This window comes from Coregonus clupeaformis, chromosome 17, assembly GCF_020615455.1.
Source record: "Coregonus clupeaformis isolate EN_2021a chromosome 17, ASM2061545v1, whole genome shotgun sequence".
Lineage (NCBI taxonomy): Eukaryota > Metazoa > Chordata > Actinopteri > Salmoniformes > Salmonidae > Coregonus > Coregonus clupeaformis.
The window spans coordinates 50,363,585-50,384,079 of NC_059208.1; the positions used below are offsets into that span (position 1 = coordinate 50,363,585).

General features: G+C 41.9%; 1 pseudogene; it reads right to left on the reverse strand.

Moving 5' to 3' along the window:
- Nucleotides 1-1,598, reverse strand: part of LOC123492900 — an 8,602-nt pseudogene extending 7,004 nt beyond the window's left edge.
- Nucleotides 1,599-20,495: the final 18,897 nt, after the last annotated feature.

Here is a 20,495-nt window from a genome sequence, read left to right on the forward strand (position 1 = left end):
TACCATCATAATTACTACCACTACTACCACTACTAATACTATCATCATTACTACTATTACCACCACTACTACTACCATCATCAATACTACTGCTTTTACTACTACTACTACTACTGCTACTGCTACTACTCCTACTCCACTACTACTACTACTACTACTACTACTACTACTACTACTACTACTACTACTACTACTACTACTACTACTACTACTACATCATCATTACTACTACTACTACAACTACTACCATCATCATTACTACTACTACCACCACTACTACCATCATCAATACTACATTTACATTACATTTTAGTCATTTAGCAGACGCTCTTATCCAGAGCGACTTACAGGAGCAATTAGGGTTAAGTGCCTTGCTCAAGGGCACATTAACGTCATTTAGCAGACACTCTTAGCCAGAGCGACTCACAAATTGGTGCGTTCACCCTATAGCCAGTGGGATAACCACTTTACAATTACTACTACTACTACTACTACTACTACTACTACTACCACTAGTAGTATTATTATTTTATATATTTTGTGGGGGTGGGGGGGAGGGTAGAAGGATTACTTTTATACTATCCCAGGTATTCCTTAAAGAGGTAGGGTTTCAAGTGTCTCCAGGTGGTCAGTGACTACAACAGGGTTTCCCAAACTCGGTCTACTACCATCATCATTACTACTACTACTACTACTACTACTACTACTACTACTACTACTACTACTACTACTACTAGTAGTAGTAGTATTATTATTTCAAGTGTCTCCAGAAGGTGGTCAGTGACTACAACAGGGTTTCCCAAACTCGGTTTCCCAAACTCGGTCTACTACCATCATCATTACTACTACTACTACTACTACTGCTACTATTACCACCACTACTACTACCATCATCATCACTACTACTACTACTACTACTACTACTACTACAATCATTATTACTACTACTACTACTACTACTACTACTAATACTACTACTATCACCAGTACTACTACCATCATCATCACTACTACTACTACTACTACTACTACTACTACTACTACTACTAGTAGTAGTATTATTATTTCAAGTGTCTCCAGAAGGTGGTCAGTGACTACAACAGGGTTTCCCAAACTCGGTCTACTACCATCATCATTACTACTACTACTACTACTACTACTACTACTACAATCATTATTACTACTACTACTACTGCTACTATTACCACCACTACTACTACCATCATCATCACTACTACTACTACTACTACTACTACTACTACAATCATTATTACTACTACTACTACTACTACTACTACTACTGCTACTACTACCACCACTACTACTACATCATCATTACTACTACTACTACTACCACCACTATTACTACCGTTGTCATTACTACTACTACAACTGCTACTACTACTACCACCACTACTACTACAATCATTATTACTACTACTACTACTACCGCCAGTACCACTACCATCATTAAACTACTATTACCACCACTACTACTACCGTCATCATAACTACTACTGCTACTACAACTACTACTAGTACCATCTATCTCTCCACCCCTCCTCTCTGCACCTCCCTCCCTCCATCGCCTCACCCATTGTCCCATATGACAGCTCCCTAACCAGCTGCTTGAAAAAACGAATCAACCGCCATTTTATTTCAATTTGCTCCTGTCACTTGTATCTGTATTTTCCTCCAGCACTGTTAGTAGTCTGGCAATCATCTCTCTTGGATTCTTATTGATGATATCACAGTCTCTCTATTGTGGTTATGGAATCAGGCTGATGCTGTTGTGGGTTTAGCCATTTGTGCTGAATAGACCCTGTCATATGCACCTCGATACCATCTTATTTGATGAAGAGGACGATGGTAGAATAATATCCATTATTTTAAAAAGAGGGGAGTGTGCGAGTGTTTTCAGATGTATTACATTTTCCAGGCCATATTAACATATTAAATACATGAAAATATATTATCTACATGTAATGAACAACACACTGCTTGCTTAACAGTATATCAGCTCGCTCACAAACCCTCACTGGTATTTGATCTAACGTCGAAGCAACACACGTGACCGCCCTCTTGGAAACATCTTAGCCAGCTATGACATTGAAAAGCAAGCAATTGGAAGGTTCCGGGGTGGTGGTATTTCAAGCTGAGGGGTCAGTTGTACTAATTCAACCCAGTTACATACAGTAGTCTCTTCATGTCTTCTTTGACAGATTTTTAAAACTTAAAATCTCCTCCTGATCCACATCAAGTCAAAGTTTATTGGTTAAGTACACAGTTTTCAAGATGTTATCGGAGGTGCGGTGAAATGATTATGCCTCTAGCTCCAACCCTGCAGCAATATCTAGCAGTACAATAACAATACACACAAAACATTTTTTTCTCCAGAAATATCAGAACGAGCAATATCAGAGTCCGGAATGTAAATATATATGTATAAATGGTGTGTATAGACAGTGTGGACAGTATATGAATAGAAAAGGTGTGTACAGCAGTAGTTATATAGGATGAGCCTTGACTAGAATACAGGATATACATATAATGTGGGTAAAACAGTATGATGGCCTGGAGATAGAAGCTGTTTCTCAGTCTCCGCCTTCTAGATGGTAGCGGGGTGAGGAGGCCGTGGCTCGGGTGGCTGAGGTCCTTGATGATCTCTTGCATTCCTACATTCTTAGAAAAAAATGTGCTATCTACACTGAACAAAAATATAAACGCAACATGTAAAGTGTTGGTCCCATGTTTCATGAGCTGAAATAAAAGATCTCAGAAATGTTCCATATGCACAAAAAGCTTATTTCTCTCAAATGTTGTGCACAAATTTGTTTACATACCTGTTAGTGAGCATTTCTCCCTTGCCAAGATAATCCATCCACCTGACAGGTGTGGCATATCAAGAAGCTGATTAAACAGTATGATCATTACACAGGTGCACCTTGTGCTGGGGATAATAAAAGGCCATTCTAAAATGTGCAGTTTTGTCACACAACACAATGCCACAGATGTCTCAAGTTTTGAAGGAGTGTGCAATTGGCATGTTGACTGCAGGAATGTCCAGCAGAGCTGTTGCCAGATAATTGAATATTCATTTCTCTACCATAAGCTGCCTCCAAAGTCATTTTAGAGAATTTGGCAGTAAGTCCAACCGGCCTCACAACCGCAGATCACATGTAACCACGCCAGTCCAGGACCTACCTCCACATCCGGCTTCTTCACCTGCGGGATTGTCTGAGACAGCTGATGAAACTGTGGGTCTGCACAACCGAATACTTTTTGCACAAACTGTCAGAAACTGTCTCAGGGAATCTAATTTGTGTGCTCGTCGTCCTCACCAGGGTCTTGACCTGACTGCAGTTCGGCATCGTAACCTCATGTTTCTATTTTTGTTCAGTATAGAACCTAAAAGGGTTCTTCGGCTGTCAACATAAGAGAACCCTTTGAAGAACCCTTTTTGGTGCCAGGTAAGAACCCTTTTGCTTCCAAGTAGAACCCTTTTGGGTTCCATGTAGGACCCTTTCCACAGAGGGCTCTACCTGGAAGCAAAAAGGGTTCTACCTGGAACCAAAAAAGGTTTATCCTGCGTTCTCTCTTTCTCTCTCTCTCTCTCTCTCTCTCTCTCTCTCTCTCTCTCTCTCTCTCGTTTCCTCTCTCTCTCTCTCGCTCGCTCTCTCTCTCTCTCGCTCTCGCTCTCTCTCTCTCTCCCCTGTGGTATCAACAGAGGGTAACACTGCCTCCTATGGTTGTATGGGGTAAATGTGTCAGATGAATGATGTCAAACTGATGTATTTATATTCATCTAACACTCCGGGAGAAGGAGAATGATTCTGTAGGAGCAGAATGCTACTGTGTGTGTGTGTGTGTGTGTGTGTGTGTGTGTGTGTGTGTGTGTGTGTGTACTATAATGAGGTTGTGTAGGATGGGGGTCGTTCCCTGGTCACTCGTTCAGGCCCCAGGATGATGAATGAAGAAGAGAAGAAGAGAGAGTACAACTAAGTTAAAGTTTCAGAAGAAACTTCTTTGAATGCAAAATATTTTGGAAACATTTGTGGCTTCTTGCAGTGTGCACACATACAAATGAAGATACACTCAAAAAGCTTAAGATAATTGTCCAAAAAAGGAAGAAATTGAATAAGTCAATATTCCATACAATATTAGTTGTTGCTGCTGTTGTCGTAATTCTCTGGGTCTACACTACAGGGAGTGGGGGAAGGGGGGACACTGTTGGTCAGTTTGGGTGCATATGATTTTATGAGGACCTGAGAGACAAGTGGAAGTTTTACAAGCATGTCAGAGGTAAGAACTGTCTCTCTCTCACACACACACACACACACACACACACTCGTATCGCCTCTCTTTTAAGCTGAGACATTTTATTGTGGAGGCATTGTGTTTAGTTTGGACTCCAGACCAGAAGGTCAAAGACATCTGACTCAAGCAGGAAGTATCAGCATGAAGCAGACAGGAAGTACACATTTCAAACAGGAAGGACATCTCTCAGAGGACGCTACCGACAACCACAGGATTCACAACCCCCATTGTCTGTCAGCATATCCTAAATGGACTGTGTGGTGTTACAGCAGCAGTGTGTCTGTTTTGTTGTTTGTCTGATTTTTTTGTGTCTGATTTTGGCCACTTAAGTGCTGTGTGTAGTACCACAACAATGACTGTGATTGTGTGTGTGTGATTGTGTGTGTGTTGGCACTTGCTGTGTGTGTGTGTTTGTGTGTGTCTGCCTGCGAGGTTGTATGTGTGTGGGTGCCTGCGAGGTTGTATGTGTGTGTCTGCCTGCGAGGTTGTATGTGTGTGGGTGCCCGCATGCGTGCGTGTGACTTCGAGAGTTTGAGTGTGTATCAGACAGCGTGGTCAGGGAGAGGTGCATTGTGGGATCGATGTCCACACCTAGTCCTAAATTATTCATCCTGTCAGGCGGCCTGTCCACCATCGCCGTGGAAAGAGCTGACCATGAGCTTTACCTCCGTCCCCACGGATACACCTCTCCATCCCTTCCTCCTCACCCTCACTTCCTCTCTCTCTCTCTCTCTCTCTCTCTCTCGCTCTCTCGTTCTCTAGTGGCCCAAGTCAATATTTCCTGCTTCACATAATCCTTGTGTCCAATGTGTGTGTGTGTGTGTGAGGTGTGTGTTTGCGTGCATCTGAACATGTGTGTGCATGCATTTGTGCTTGCGTGTGTGAGTGGTGTGTGTTTACGGAGATCTTAACGTGTACGTGTGTGTGCGTGTGTGAGTGGTGTGTGTTTACGGAGATCTTAACGTGTACGTGTGTGTGCGTGTGGCTGACTAGGTGCCTGTGAGTCAGGGGTTGTGACATAGCCCATACATCACGACTGGAGCCTGTTTGATTACAGGCTGAGGGTTTGGGTGATTAATGGCTTGATTCAGCTTCCTGGCCTGTTCTGACACCTGGTCACTGAACATCTGTACCCACAGCCCTTAGCCCACCAATCCCACCCTCAGCCCTTGAATCCAGGCATATCCTACAGCCCTTAGCCCCCAGCCCCTGATCCGTTTCCTGGCAAAACTTTAACTCATCTCCCAAGCATCCCTTTTAAATATATCCAAACCCTCTAACTCAATCACCTCCATCTCATATTACAATATCCTGCATCACAACAGCACCACTGTAATTCCATGTCCTATTACAGTATCCTGCAACACGACAGCATCACTGTACCTCCATGTCCTACTACTGTATCCTGCAACACGACAGCATCACTGCACATCCATGTCCTATTACAGTATCCTGCATCACGACAGCATCACTGTACCTCCATATCCCAATCAGATTCTAATAGTCCTCCAAAATCTTTAACCGCCCTACCTCTCACCATCCACCTCACTTCATCCTGCCTTTCTCTTCTAGAGTCTCAGATCATAAACCCCCACCCCCACACCACTTCTAATGGTCCTCAAAATCTCCACCCCCCCACCTTTCACCACCAGATCCCAGCCCCCAAAGCCCAATGCACCCCTTAAATCCAAGAACCGCCCTGCTACCCCCAACCTCATAGTCATCAAATCCCCTTGTGAGTCCACATATAGAATACAAGGCCTTTTAACAACCTCTCTGTTCCCCTAACAACACTCTTTGCTGCCCCAGGACACACACTCTACCTCTGATCTCTTCACCGCTCCAATCAACCCCACCCCTTAACCCAGCTATACCACAGTCCCTCCTCCCCCAATAGCTCTCCTGCTAGAGTGAGAGAGAGATTATCAAAATCCAAAACAGATGGATGATTTTAAATATGTTATTGGACCATAAACAGATATGGTTCATTAACCTTTACGGACCAAATAATGATGATCCACACTTCTTTGACAATATATATAATAAATTATCAACCCTGCAAGCAATACAAGACTATATTATTATGGTGGGAGATTATAATCCTGTTTTAAATAGCTCAATGGACCGTAAAGGAAACCACACTACAAACTATTACCCTCATGCTCTTAAGGAAATCATGAATGTCATGGATACATTAGAACTAGTAGATATATGAAGGCTTAAATATCCTGACCTAGTGAGATATACATGGCGACACTCAATTAAGCTAGTCGTCTTGACTTCTTTCTTATGTCATTCTCGTTGGCACCAAAAGTTTAAAAAGTGTTGATAGGGGACAGAATGCAGTCGGACCATCATATAATTGGCATGTACATTACTCTTACTGAATTTCCACGTGGGCGAGGATATTGGAAATTTAATCAAAGCCTACTGGATAATAACTTGTTTTTAACTAGGACAGAGGAATTTATAACTGATCTTTTCTGACATAACATTGGTACAGCAAATCCTCTTATTGTATGGGACACTTTTAAATGTGCCTTTAGAGGCCATGCAATTCAGTACTCATCTCGAAAACAAAAGCAATTTAGGTCAAAAGAGTCCACATTAACAAAGGAAATAGAAGGTCTAACAGAACAGATAGATAGCAATAAAAACTGTATCATAGAGGCTCAGAATATTAACAAAACGATATGGAGAAACTTATTCAAGAAAGATCAAGTGTAATATATTATAAAAATAAAGCAAACGGGATGGAATATGGGGAAAAATGCACCAAATTCTTTTTTAATCTTCAACATAAAAATGCTACCAAAAATAATTTACTGAAACTGGTTACAAATGACGGAGTCACCAAATTATATTTTGACGGAGGAAGCAAAGTACTGTAAGCATATGTTTTCGTTTCAGTCGCCTCCATCTCCTCTAACTGAAGCTAATTTACATTTACATTTTAGTCATTTAACAGACACTCTTATCCAGAGCGACTTACAGTTAGTGAGTGCATACATTTTTCATACTGGCCCCTCGTGGGAATCAAACCCACAACCCTGGCGTTGCAAGCACCATGCTCTACCAACTGAGCTACCTTTGTAGGGATTTTTTTCAATTGATAATGTAAAATTAACAGCCATACAGAAAGACTAATGTGAAGGTGAAATTACAGAGGAGGAACTTCTGCATGCAATTAAAGACTTTAAGTCCAGGAAAACACCAGGGTTGGATAGCATACCAGTCGAGGTATGCCAAACCTTTTTTGATATACTCAGAGGACCATTATTAGCATGTTTTAACCACTCCTATGTAAATGGTAGATTATCAGACACTCAAGAAGAAGGTCTGATTTCATTATTACTGAAACAGGATACAAGTGGGAAATATTAAGATGTTGTGACGCAAAAATTCTAGCAAAATGTATAGAGCATAAAATTAAAAAGGTATTGTCGGACATTATTCATTCTAATCAGACAGGTTTTTTACATGGACGATACATTGAATATAATATAAGGCAAGTACTGGAAACAATAGAACACTATGAAAAATCTGGGAAACCAGGCCTGTTATTCATAGCAGACTTTGAAAAGGCATTTGGAGAATCTTTCATAAAATGGGTTAAAATCATGTATAGTAACCCTAGGTGTAAAATAGTAAATAATGGCTATTTCGCAGAAAGTTTTAAACTGTCAAGAGGAGTAAAACAAGGTTGTCCACTATCGGCATATCTATTTAATATGGCCATCGAAATGTTAGCTATTAAAATCAGATCTGCGATGCAGTGCCTTAGACCACTCCGCCACTCGCCACTAACCTGGCTATTTGTGGAAAAATCACCCTGATTAACACTTTAGTATTATCCCAGTTTACCTATTTGCTTATGGTCTTGCCTACACCTAGCGAACAGTTTTATAAATTATATGAGAAAAAAAATATTACATTTTATTTGGAACGGCAAGCCAGACAAAATTAAATGGGCCTATTTTTATACTGAATATGAATTCGGAGGACAGACATGATTAAATATTAAAGCATTAGACCTATCACTAAAAGCTTCAGTCATACAAAAGTTATACTGAAATCCGAACTGGTTCTCTAGCAAATTAGTAAGATTGTCTCACCCCATGTTCAAGAATGGCCTTTTTCCCTTTATTCAGATTACAACCTCTCACTTTCAGTTATTTGAAAAGGAAATCATCTCCCAAATATCACTATTTCTAAAACAAGTCATAGAAAGTTGGTTGCAATTTCAATGTAATCCTCCAGAAATGACAGAACAAATAATACAACAAATATTGTGGTTAAACTCAAATATACTAATTGATTTAAAAAAAAAATAATCTTTTGAATAAAAAAAAAAAAAGGTATAATCTTTGTAAATGATATCATAGGTAGGACTGGTGGAGTTATGTCGCACATGCAGCTAACAAAAACATATGGAAATGTCTGCTCTACCCCAAATTACAACCAAATAATTGCAGCATTACCGCAAAAATGGAAGAGGAAAGTGGAAGGGGGAAAAAGTAAGGAACTTGTCTGTCGGCCCTGCATTAAAGAACATAATTGGTTAAAGAAAATTGTGATAAATAAAAAAATATACCAGTTTTATTTAAGTACCAAATGATTGACAGCCGTCCCATATAGATTGCAAAATATTTGGGAAGAGATTTTTGACATACAGATTCCATGGCATAGTGTTTATGAAACGACGCCAGATTCAAAATGTATACCTTTTCAATTTAAATTATTATACAAAATTCTTGCTACCAATAGAATGTTATTTATATGGGGGATACAATCTTCCCAGCTCTTCAGATTTTGCCGTGAAGAGACAGAATCATTAGATCATTTGTTTTGGTACTGTCCATTTGTAGCTTGTTTTTGGTCACAGGTCCAGGAATGGCTGAAGGATTGCAATATTTACCTGGAGCTAACCCTGCAGATAGCACTACTGGGTGATCTGAAAAGTCATAGTCAATCGATCAATAATATAATAATACTTTTAGCAAAAATGTTTATTTTCAATTTACAATCTGTAGAAACAATGAGAATAGAAGGGTTCAGAACTTTTGTGAAACATCACAGTACAGTTAAATATATGGCAAATAGAAATCCAATATGGATGGTGTTAAGAGATAGATGGGAGGTGTTGAAAGGAGCTGAAGGATGGGACTAATAACAACTAACAACAACTAATAACAACAAGATAACTAATGTAAAGCATACTGTGTCCATAATAAGTATATACAGTTGAAGTCGGAAGTTAACATACACCTTAGCCAAATACATTTAAACTCAGTTGATACATAGTAAGACAGAAAGACAGAGACACAGAGACACAGGGACACCTAGTAAGAGACAGAAAGACTGAGAGACAGAGACACCTAGTAAGAGACAGAAAGACTGAGAGACAGAGACACAGGGACACATAGTAAGAGACAGAAAGACTGAGAGACAGAGACAACTAGTAAGAGACAGAAAGACTGAGAGACAGAGACAACTAGTAAGAGGCAGAAAGACTGAGCGACAGAGACACCTAATAAGAGACAGAAAGACTGAGAGACAGAGACAACTAGTAAGAGACAGAAAGACTGAGCGACAGAGACACCTAGTAAGAGACAGAAAGACTGAGAGACAGAGACAACTAGTAAGAGACAGAAAGACTGAGAGACAGAGACAACTAGTAAGAGGCAGAAAGACTGAGCGACAGAGACACCTAATAAGAGACAGAAAGACTGAGAGACAGAGACAACTAGTAAGAGACAGAAAGACTGAGCGACAGAGACACCTAGTAAGAGACAGAAAGACTGAGCGACAGAGACACCAAGTAAGAGACAGAAAGACTGAGAGACAGAGACAACTAGTAAGAGACAGAAAGACTGAGCGACAGAGACACCTAGTAAGAGACAGAAAGACTGAGAGACAGAGACAACTAGTAAGAGACACAAAGACTGAGCGACAGAGACACAGGGACACATAGTAAGAGACAGAAAGACTGAGCGACAGAGACACAGTGACACATAGTAAGAGACAGAAAGACTGAGAGACAGAGACAACTAGTAAGAGACAGAAAGACTGAGAGACAGAGACACAGGGACACATAGTAAGAGACAGAAAGACAGAGATGGCCAGAGAAAGAGAGAGCCAGTGAAAGAGTGAAAGGTAGGGAGAGAGAGGGGTAGAGAGAGAGGAGAGAGAAGACTGTGTTCCCCTGGCCCTCTCTTCTCTCCCCTATTTCATGCGGTCCAGGATGAGAGATGGTGCTGCCAGCGATCGGCCCACTCCACAGCCCAGACCTGGACTCTACTGCTCCACCACCATTCCCTGCTGAAACCATTAGTGTGGACATTAAACACCATTAGAGCACACACACGGACACGTAAAACACACAAACAGCCGCCACACACACACACACACACACACACACACACACACACACACACACACACACACACACACACACACACATAAACACACTTAGAGCACAGAGCGAAGGAGAGAGAGACTGCCAAACAGACAGGCCGCTGCTTCAGGAGAAAGGCAGAGAGAGAGAAGTCTGTAGTAGTAATAAACCATTCAGTTTATCTGATCGGTAAATAAATTAGGCAGGTATACTGTAACTGATTTCTTCACTCTCTCTGCAGTGCAACTTGGCCTGACCAGGTGTGTCTGTGTGTGTGTGTGTTTGTGTGTGTGCATGCGTGTTTGCATGCCCCTCTGTTCCAGTTGTAACTGGGTTAGTGACAAGCAGGACACTGTGACACCTGGAAGAGGACTCACCTGCACTGGTCTCTAGTGGACCGGACTTATCTGGATTTGGCTGGACTAGACTCCAACAGAGCTACAGTGTGTGCGTGCATGTGTGTACAGTAGAGAGAGAGTTTGGCCAACAGGCTGGATGCGATGTTGCTGCCTTTGAACATTAGGCATTACGTCACCCACATGAGGCAGGTTTTTGTTCTATCCATGCATTTTGACCGACAGACTAACGTCCTGTCCAGAAACAAGAGATAGGCTCCTGACCTATCCCTGTAAAAAGTGGGACGGCATTGTTGTTAATCTGAAGTGCTTTTTCTGATTGGTATGATCCAAAATTACGCTTTGGTTCATTCAACCCATTCTATTAAGTTTGTCTGAAAACAAATGTTGAATTTGACAGATCAATGTGATTTTTTTAAATGAATGAAATCTTGGTGGCAGCCTATCAGAAGAGTTGGAGGCGTGGCCTATTGGGGGCATGGCTTTCAGTTTGTTATTTTTGCTTTTGGCCACCTGTGAGAGTGAATGTCATTCCAGGTAATGTGTTTTGTTTTTATTTAAATTTTTATGATTATATGTTCACTGCTGGCACTGAATCTTAAATTATATCTGCGTAAGTATTGTGATATTAAAGCACCTGGAAAGGTTTCCATTGATGAGATGGTCACCATTTGGTTACAATATTGTAACCAGTTAATGTGAAAGTCTTCTATAAAGAAGGGGTTTGGAGTTATTCTTTTATGTTATGGAACCAACTTAATATCTTGATTAACAGGAAATCGATTTAATTGCTTGTAACCCAATTGAAGAAATGTGGAGAGCAAAGAGGAAAATTAAGTTGTGTTGAAAGAAATAGATTGCAACTTGAAGTATAGGTTTGTTAATAATCAAATAGAACAGTTGGCATTGAATCATTTATTTGGTTTCAACAAATTTAGTTATTTTTTTCAATTGAGAATGCTTGACTCATTTACTTGTAACCAGCTAGGCATTGGCTTTGGGAGCTAACATCAAGTCTCAGGCAAAGTTCACTAATCAAATGGGCTTAGAAGTGTAGTTTCACCACACCACCTCTCATCCTGAGTCCCTCCTCTCCTAAGATTGAGCTAGTGATTACTGACAGATATTATCCTGCTGTCAGATCTGATATCCACTACTCAGGTCTGGAGTGTATCAGTCTCTCAGACCCTGGTGAAAGAAGGAGCGTGGCGTGCTAACCAGCGCGGCGCCATCAGAAGCTAATAAATCATCTGCGGTTTTATTTCACATTTATTCCGGCTGTAATGAAGACGCGATGGCCTCCGGGCCATAACCGATGGCGACAGGGTGACACTGATGAATGGTTGAAGGTGCGTTCGTTACAGTCGGAGGGAGAGGGAGACGACTGTCAGGCTTCAAGGCTCCAACAGTGATCTGTGTGTGTGTGTGGCGTGTGTGTGTGTTTGTGCGTTTATCTAAAATTAGTATCTATATGTAGTTTAGACTACAGTTAGGACAGTAGTACAGCAGTCTATCAGCAGCTGCATTTTATGGCAGATCTGAATCTACTCTGTTGTGACACTCTACACTGAAATCACTCTACACTGAAATCACTCTACACTGAAATCACTCTACATTGAAATCACTCTGCTTTGTATTTTCCTCATTTCCACATCATCATCATCCTCATCTGGCTAGGGGCTGATAAGAGTTAGATTTGTGGTGGAAGAGAAGAGAAGAGAGAGAGAGAGAGAGAGAGAGAGAGAGAGAGAGAGAGAGAGAGAGAGAGAGAGAGAGAGAGAGAGAGAGAGAGAGAGAGAGAGAGAGAGAGAGAGAGCAAGATGCTCTGCTCACACCCACTGTAACTGTCTGAGCCTAAACCACACAAATACAACACTAGACACCATGGAACACAAAGCTTTTACTATCTCATCCTGGAATATACAAGGTCTGAGGTCATCTGCCTAAAAAGCAGGAACCCAGACTTCACCAAAGAAATTGGAAATACAGACATTGTCATCCTACAAGAAACATGGTATAGAGGAGACAGACCCACTAGTTGCCCTCTAGGTTACAGAGAGCTGGTAATCTCATCCACCAAACTACCAGGTGTGAAACAGGGACGAGAATATGGGGGTATGCTAATTTGGTATAGAGCAGACCTAATCCACTCTATTCAATTAGTCAAAACAGGAACATTTTACATCTGGCTAGAAATTAATAAAGAAATTATCTCAACAGTGAAAAATGTCCTCATGTGTGCTACCTATATCCCCCCAATAGAATCCCCATACTTTAACGATAACAGCTTCTCCACCCTAGAGGGGGAGATCAACCATTTCCAGGCCCAAGAAAATGTACTAGTCTGTGGCGACCTAAATTCCAGAACTGGACAAGAACCTGACACTCTCAGCACACAGAGGGACAAACACCTACCTGGAGGTGACAGCATTCCCTCCCTTATATACCCCCCTAGACACTATGACAAAACAAATAAAAAAGAAATGGGTTACAACTCCTGCATCTCTGTCGCAAGCTGGGTCTGTACATAGATATTGGTAGGCTTCGAGGGGACTCCTATGGTAGGTACACCTACAGCTCATCCCTTGGCAGTAGTACTGTGGATTACTTTATCGCTGACATCAACCCAGAGTCTCTCAGAGCGTTCACAGTCACCCCACTGACACCCCTATCAGATCACAGCAAAAGCACAGTCATGAGGCATCAAAGCCAAAGGAACTTCACAATATTAACCGCTACGGGATCGGTGTCCCGTATACGGGATGGTTGAGCTAACGTGCGCTAATGTGATTAGCATCACTGTTGTAAGTAACAGCAAACTTTCCAGGACATAGACATGTCTTATATGGGCAGAAAGCTTACATTCTTGTTCATCTAACTGAACTGTCCAATTTACAGTAGCTTTTATAGTGAAAAAATACCATGCTATTGTTTGAGGAGAGTGCACAACAACAAACAACTTATCACAGCAACTGGTTTGATACATTCACCTCTGAAGGTAAATAATGTACTTACATTCAGTAATCTTGCTCTGATTTGTCATCCTAAGGGTCCCAGAGATAAAATGCAGCATAGTTTTGTTTGATAAAATCCATTTTTTATGTTCAAATGTAGGAACTGGTTTCTACAGTTTGAACCCCTGCTGTCTCTGGCTCCACACCCAACCCACCCGGCCATCTGGATGTGTGAAAGTTAGTGTATAAGCTAATGATCCATCATGTCTGACATTCCTGGGAGTGTGTAAACTCACATTTTGTATTGCCATATCATTTTTGCATGTTCTCTATAGTTATGTTCTTGAAAATGTATCAATTGACCAATTCGGCACATTTGGGCAGACTTGATACAAAATAGTCCAGTATTGCAATGCTTCACTGGATCAATCTGAAACTTTGCACACACACTGCCACCATCTAAATTGCGCCTGAACTGCAATATTATATTGTGGCCTTTCTCTTGCATTTCAAAGATGATTGAACAAAATAAATAATGGAAAACGCATGTTTTTTTGTTTGCATTATATTTTACCAGATCTAATGTGTTATATTCGCCTACATTACTTTCACATTTCCAATAACTTCAAAGTTTTTCCTTTTAAATGGTATCAATAATATGCATATCCTTGCTTCAGGTGCTGAGCTACAGGCAGTTACAGTGAGGGAAAAAAAGTATTTGATCCCCTGCTGATTTTGTACGTTTGCCCACTGACAAAGAAATGATCAGTCTATAATTGTAATGGTAGGTTTATTTGAACAGTGAGAGACAGAATAACAACAAAAAAATCCAGAAAAATGCATGTCAAAAATGTTATTAATTGATTAGCATTTTAATGAGGGAAATAAGTATTTGACCCCTCTGCAAAACATGACTTAGTACTTGGTGGCAAAACCCTTGATAGCAATCACAGAGGTCAGACGTTTCTTGTAGTTGGCCACCAGGTTTGCACACATCTCAGGAGGGATTTTGTCCCACTCCTCTTTGCAGATCTTCTCCAAGTCATTAAGGTTTTGAGGCTGACGATTGGCAACTCGAACCTTCAGCTCCCTCCACAGATTTTCTATGGGATTAAGGTCTGGAGACTGGCTAGGCCACTCCAGGACCTTAATGTGCTTCTTCTTGAGCCACTCCTTTGTGTTTTGGGTCATTGTCATGCTGGAATACCCATCCACGACCCATTTTCAATGCCCTGGCTGAGGGAAGGAGGTTCTCACCCAAGATTTGATGGTACATGGCCCCGTCCATCGTCCCTTTGATGCGGTGAAGTTGTCCTGTCCCCTTAGCAGAAAAACACCCCAAAGCATAATGATTCCAACTCCATGTTTGACGGTGGGGATGGTGTTCTTGGGTCATAGGCAGCATTCCTCCTCCTCCAAACACGGCGAGTTGAGTTGATGCCAAATAGCTCCATTTTGGTCTCATCTGACCACAACACTTTCACCCAGTTCTCCTCTGAATCATTCAGATGTTCATTGGCAAACTTCAGTCGGGCATGTACTGTATATGTGCTTTCTTGAGCAGGGGGACCTTGCGGGCGTTGCAGGGTTTCAGTCCTTCACGGCGTAGTGTGTTACCAATTGTTTTCTTGGTGACTATGGTCCCAGCTGCCTTGAGATCATTGACAAGATCCTCCGTGTAGAGTTGGGCTGATTCCTCACCGTTCTCATGATCATTGCAACTCCACGTGGTGAGATCTTGCATGGAGCCCCAGGCCGAAGGAGATTGACAGTTATTTTGTGTTTCTTCCATTTGCGAATAATCGCACCAACTGTTGTCACCTTCTCACCAAGCTGCTTGGCGATGGTCTTGTAGCCCATTCCAGCCTTGTGTAGGTCTACAATCTTGTCCCTGACATCCTTGGAGAGCTCTTTGGTCTTGGCCATGGTGGAGAGTTTGGAATCTGATTGATTGATTGCTTCTGTGGACAGGTGTCTTTTATACAGGTAACAAGCTGAGATTAGGAGCACTCCTTTAAGAGTGTGTTCCTAATCTCAGCTCGTTACCTGTATAAAAGACACCTGGGAGCCAGAAATCTTTCTGATTGAGAGGGGGTCAAATACTTATTTCCCTCATTAAAATGCAAATCAATTTATAATATTTTTGACATGCGTTTTTCTGGATTTTTTTGTTGTTATTCTGTCTCTCACTGTTCAAATAAACCTACCATTAAAATTATAGACTGATCATTTCTTTGTCAGTGGGCAAACGTACAAAATCAGCAGGGGATCAAATACTTTTTTCCCTCACTGTAGATTTGGGTTTGTCATTTTAAGCGAAAATAGAAAAAAAGGGTCTGATCCTTAAGAGGTTAAGAAATTATATAGATGGAAGGAAAGTAGCATAGAAACCTACCAAAAAACAATTAGCCAACAACAAATTCAATCCCTTTGAGACAACTTCCTGGACAGAACATTTCACTGTAATAGTGAAGTTTTAAACTTGGCAGTAGAAAGCCTAAACTGAATATCTGACCTTTCAGCTTCCCTATCAAGTCAAAACCATTCAAGCAGACAACCTCAGAAAATTTTAAACAATGACAAATGGTTTGATGAAGAATGCAAAAACCTAAGAAAGAAATTGAGAAACCTATCCAACCAAAAAACATACAGACCCAGAAAACATGAGCCTTCCCTATGGTGAATCACTAAAACAATACAGAAATACACTACGGAAAAAGAAGGAACAGCACATCAGATATCAGCTCAATGTAATTGAAGAATCCACAGACTCTAACCACTTCTGGGAAAATTGGAACACACTAAACAAACAACAACAACACGAAGAATTATCTATCCAAAACGGAGACGTATGGATAAACCACTTCTCCAATCATTTTTGGCTCTATAACAAAGAACAATCAGCAAAAACATATACAGTATCTCACAAAAGTGAGTACACCCCTCACATTTTTGTAAATATTTGAGTATATCTTTTCATGTGACAACACTGAAGAAATGACACTTTGCTACAATGTAAAGTAGTTAGTGTACAGCTTGTATAACAGTGTAAATTTGCTGTCCCTTCAAAATAATTCAACACACAGCCAATAATGTCTAAACTGCTGGCAACAAAAGTGAGTACACCCCTAAGTGAAAATGTCCAAATTGGGCCCAATTAGCCATTTTTCCTCCCCGGTGTCATGTGACTCGTTAGTGTTACAAGGTATTTTTTATTTTACTTCCCCTTTATTTAACCAGGTAAGCCAGTTGAGAACAAGTTCTCATTTACAACTGTGACCTGGCCAAGATAAAGCAAAGCAGTGCGATAAAAACAACAACACAGAGTTACATATGGGGTAAACAAAACATAGTCAAAAATACAAACAGAAAATATATATACAGTGTGTGCGAATGTAGTAAGTTATGGAGGTAAGGCAATAAATAGGCCATAGTGCAAAATAGTTACAATTTCGTATTAACACTGGAATGATAGATGTGCAAAAGATGATGTGCAAATAGAGATACTGGGGTGCAAATAAGCAAAATAAATAACAATATGGGGATGAGGTAGTTGGGTGGGCTAATTTCACAATGGCTGTGTACAGGTGCAGTGATCGGTAAGCTGCTCTGACAACTGACACTTAAAGTTAGTGAGGGAGATAAGAGTCTCCAGCTTCAGAGATTTTTGCAGTTCGTTCCAGTCATTGGCAGCAGAGAACTGGAAGAAATGGCGGCCAAAGGAGGTGTTGGCTTTGGGGATGACCAGTGAGATATACCTGCTGGAGCGCAGACTACGGGTGGGTGTTGCTATGGTGACCAGTGAGCTAAGGTAAGACGGGGATTTGCCTAGCAGTGATTTATAGATGACCTGGAGCCAGTGGGTTTGGCGACGAATATGTAGTGAGGGCCAGCCAACAAGAGTGTACAGGTCACAATGGTGGGTAGTATATGGGGCTTTGGTGACAAAACGGATGGCACTGTGATAGACTACATTCAATTTGCTGAGTAGAATGTTGGAGGCTATTTTGTAAATGACATCGCCGAAGTCAAGGATCGGTAGGATAGTCAGTTTTACGAGGGCATGTTTGGCAGCATGAGTGAAGGAGGCTTTGTTGCGAAATAGGAAGCCGATTCTAGATCTAACTTTTGATTGGAGATGCTTAATGTGAGTCTGGAAGGAGAGTTTACTGTCTAACCAGACACCTAGGTATTTGTAGTTGTCCACATACTCTAGGTCAGACCCGTCGAGAGTAGTGATTCTAGTCGGGTGGGCGGGTGCCAGCAGTGTTCGATTGAAGAGCATGCATTTAGTTTTACTAGTGTTTAAGAGCAGTTGGAGGCTACGGAAGGAGTGTTGTATGGCGTTGAAGCTCGTTTGGAGGTTTGTTAACACAGTGTCCAATGAAGGGCCAGATGTATACAAAATGGTGTCGTCCGCATAGAGGTGGATCCGAGCTTCACCAGCAGCAAGGGCAACATCATTGATATACACATAGAATAGAGTCGGCCCGAGAATTGAACCCTGTGGCACCCCCATAGAGACGGCCAGAGGTCCAGACAACAGGCCCTCCGATTTGACACATTGAGCTCTATCTGAGAAGTAGTTGGTGAACCAGGTGAGGCAGTCATTAGAGAAACCAAGGGTATTTAGTCTGCCAATAAGAATGCGGTGGTTGACAGACTTGAAAGCCTTGGCCAGGTTGATGAAGACTGCTGCGCAGTACTGTCTTTAATCGATCGCGGTTATAATATCGTTTAGGACCTTGAGCGTGGCTGAGGTGCACCCATGACCAGCTCGGAAACCGGATTGCATAACGGAGAAGGTATGGTGGGATTCAAAATGGTCGGTGATCTGTTTGTTAACTTGGCTTTCAAATACTTTTGAAAGGCAGTGTAGGATGGATATAGGTCTGTAACAGTTTGGATCTAGAGTGTCACCCCCTTTGAAGAGGGGGATGACCGTGAAAGCTTTCCAATCTCTGGGGATCTCAGACGTTACGAAAGAGAGGTTGAACAGGCTAGAAAAAGGGGTTGCGACAATATCGGCGGCTAATTTTAGAAAGAAAGGGTCCAGATTGTGGGGTCTAGATTTTTCAGCTCTTTAAGAACATCAGCTGTCTGAATTTGTGTGAAGGAGAAGCGGGGGGGGGGGCATGGGCAAGTTGCAGCGGAGGGTGCAGAGCTGGTGGCCGGGGTAGTGGTAGCCAGGTGGAAAGCATGGCCAGCCGTAGCAAAATGCTTGTTGAAATTCTTGATTATTGTAGATTTATCGGTGGTGACAGTGTTTCCTAGCCTCAGTGCAGTGGGCAGTTGGGAGGAGGTGCTCTTATTTTCCATGGACTTTACAGTGTCCCAAAACTTTTTGGAGTTAGTGCTACATGATGCAAATTTCTGATTGAAAAAGCTAGCCTTTGCTTTCCTAACTGATTGTGTATATTGGTTCCTGACTTCCCTGAAAAGTTGCATATCGCGGGGGCTGTTCGATGCTAATGCAGTACGCCACAGGATGTTTTTGTGCTGGTCAAGGGCAGTCAAGTCTGAGGAGAACCAGGGGCTATATCTGTTCTTAGTTCTGAAATATTTGAATGGGGCATGCTTATTTAAGATTGAGAGGAAAGCACTTTTAAAGAACAAGCAGGCATCCTCTACTGACGGAATGAGGTCAATATCCATCCAGGATACCCTGGCCAGGTCAATTAGAAAGGCCTGCTCACTAAAGTGTTTTAGGGAGCGTTTGACAGTGATGAGGGGTGGTCGTTTGACCGCGGACCCATTACGGACGCAGGCAATAAGGCAGTGATCGCTGAGATCCTGGTTGAAGACAGCGGAGGTGTATTTAGAGGGTACATTTGTCAGGATGAAATCTATGAGGGTGCCCATGTTTACAGATTTAGGGTTGTACCTGGTAGGTTCGTTGATAATTTGTGTGAGATTGAGGGCATCTAGTTTAGATTGTAGGTTGGCCGGGGTGTTAAGCATATCCCAGGTGTCTCAGGTGTGAATGGGGAGCAGGTGTGTTAACTTTGGTGTCATCGCTCTCACACTCGCTCATACTGGTCACTGGAAGTTCAACATGGCACCTCATGGCAAAGAACTCTCTGAGGATCTGAAAAAAAGAATTGTTGCTCAGATGGCCTGGGCTATAAGAAGATTGCCAAGACCCTGAAACTGAGCTGCAGCACGGTGGCCAAGACCATACAGCGGTTTAACAGCACAGGTTCCACAGAACAGGCCTCGCCATGGTCGACCAAAGAAGTTGAGTGCGCGTGCTCAGCGTCATATCCAGAGGTTGTCTTTTGGAAGTAGACGTATGAGTGCTGCCAGCTTTGCTGCAGAGGTTGAAGGGGTGGGGGGTCAGCCTGTCAGTGCTCAGACCATACGCCGCACACTGCATCAAATTGGTCTGCATGGTTGTCGTCCCAGAAGGAAGTCTCTTCTAAAGATGATGCACAAGAAAGACCGCAAACAGTTTGCTGATGACAAGCAGAC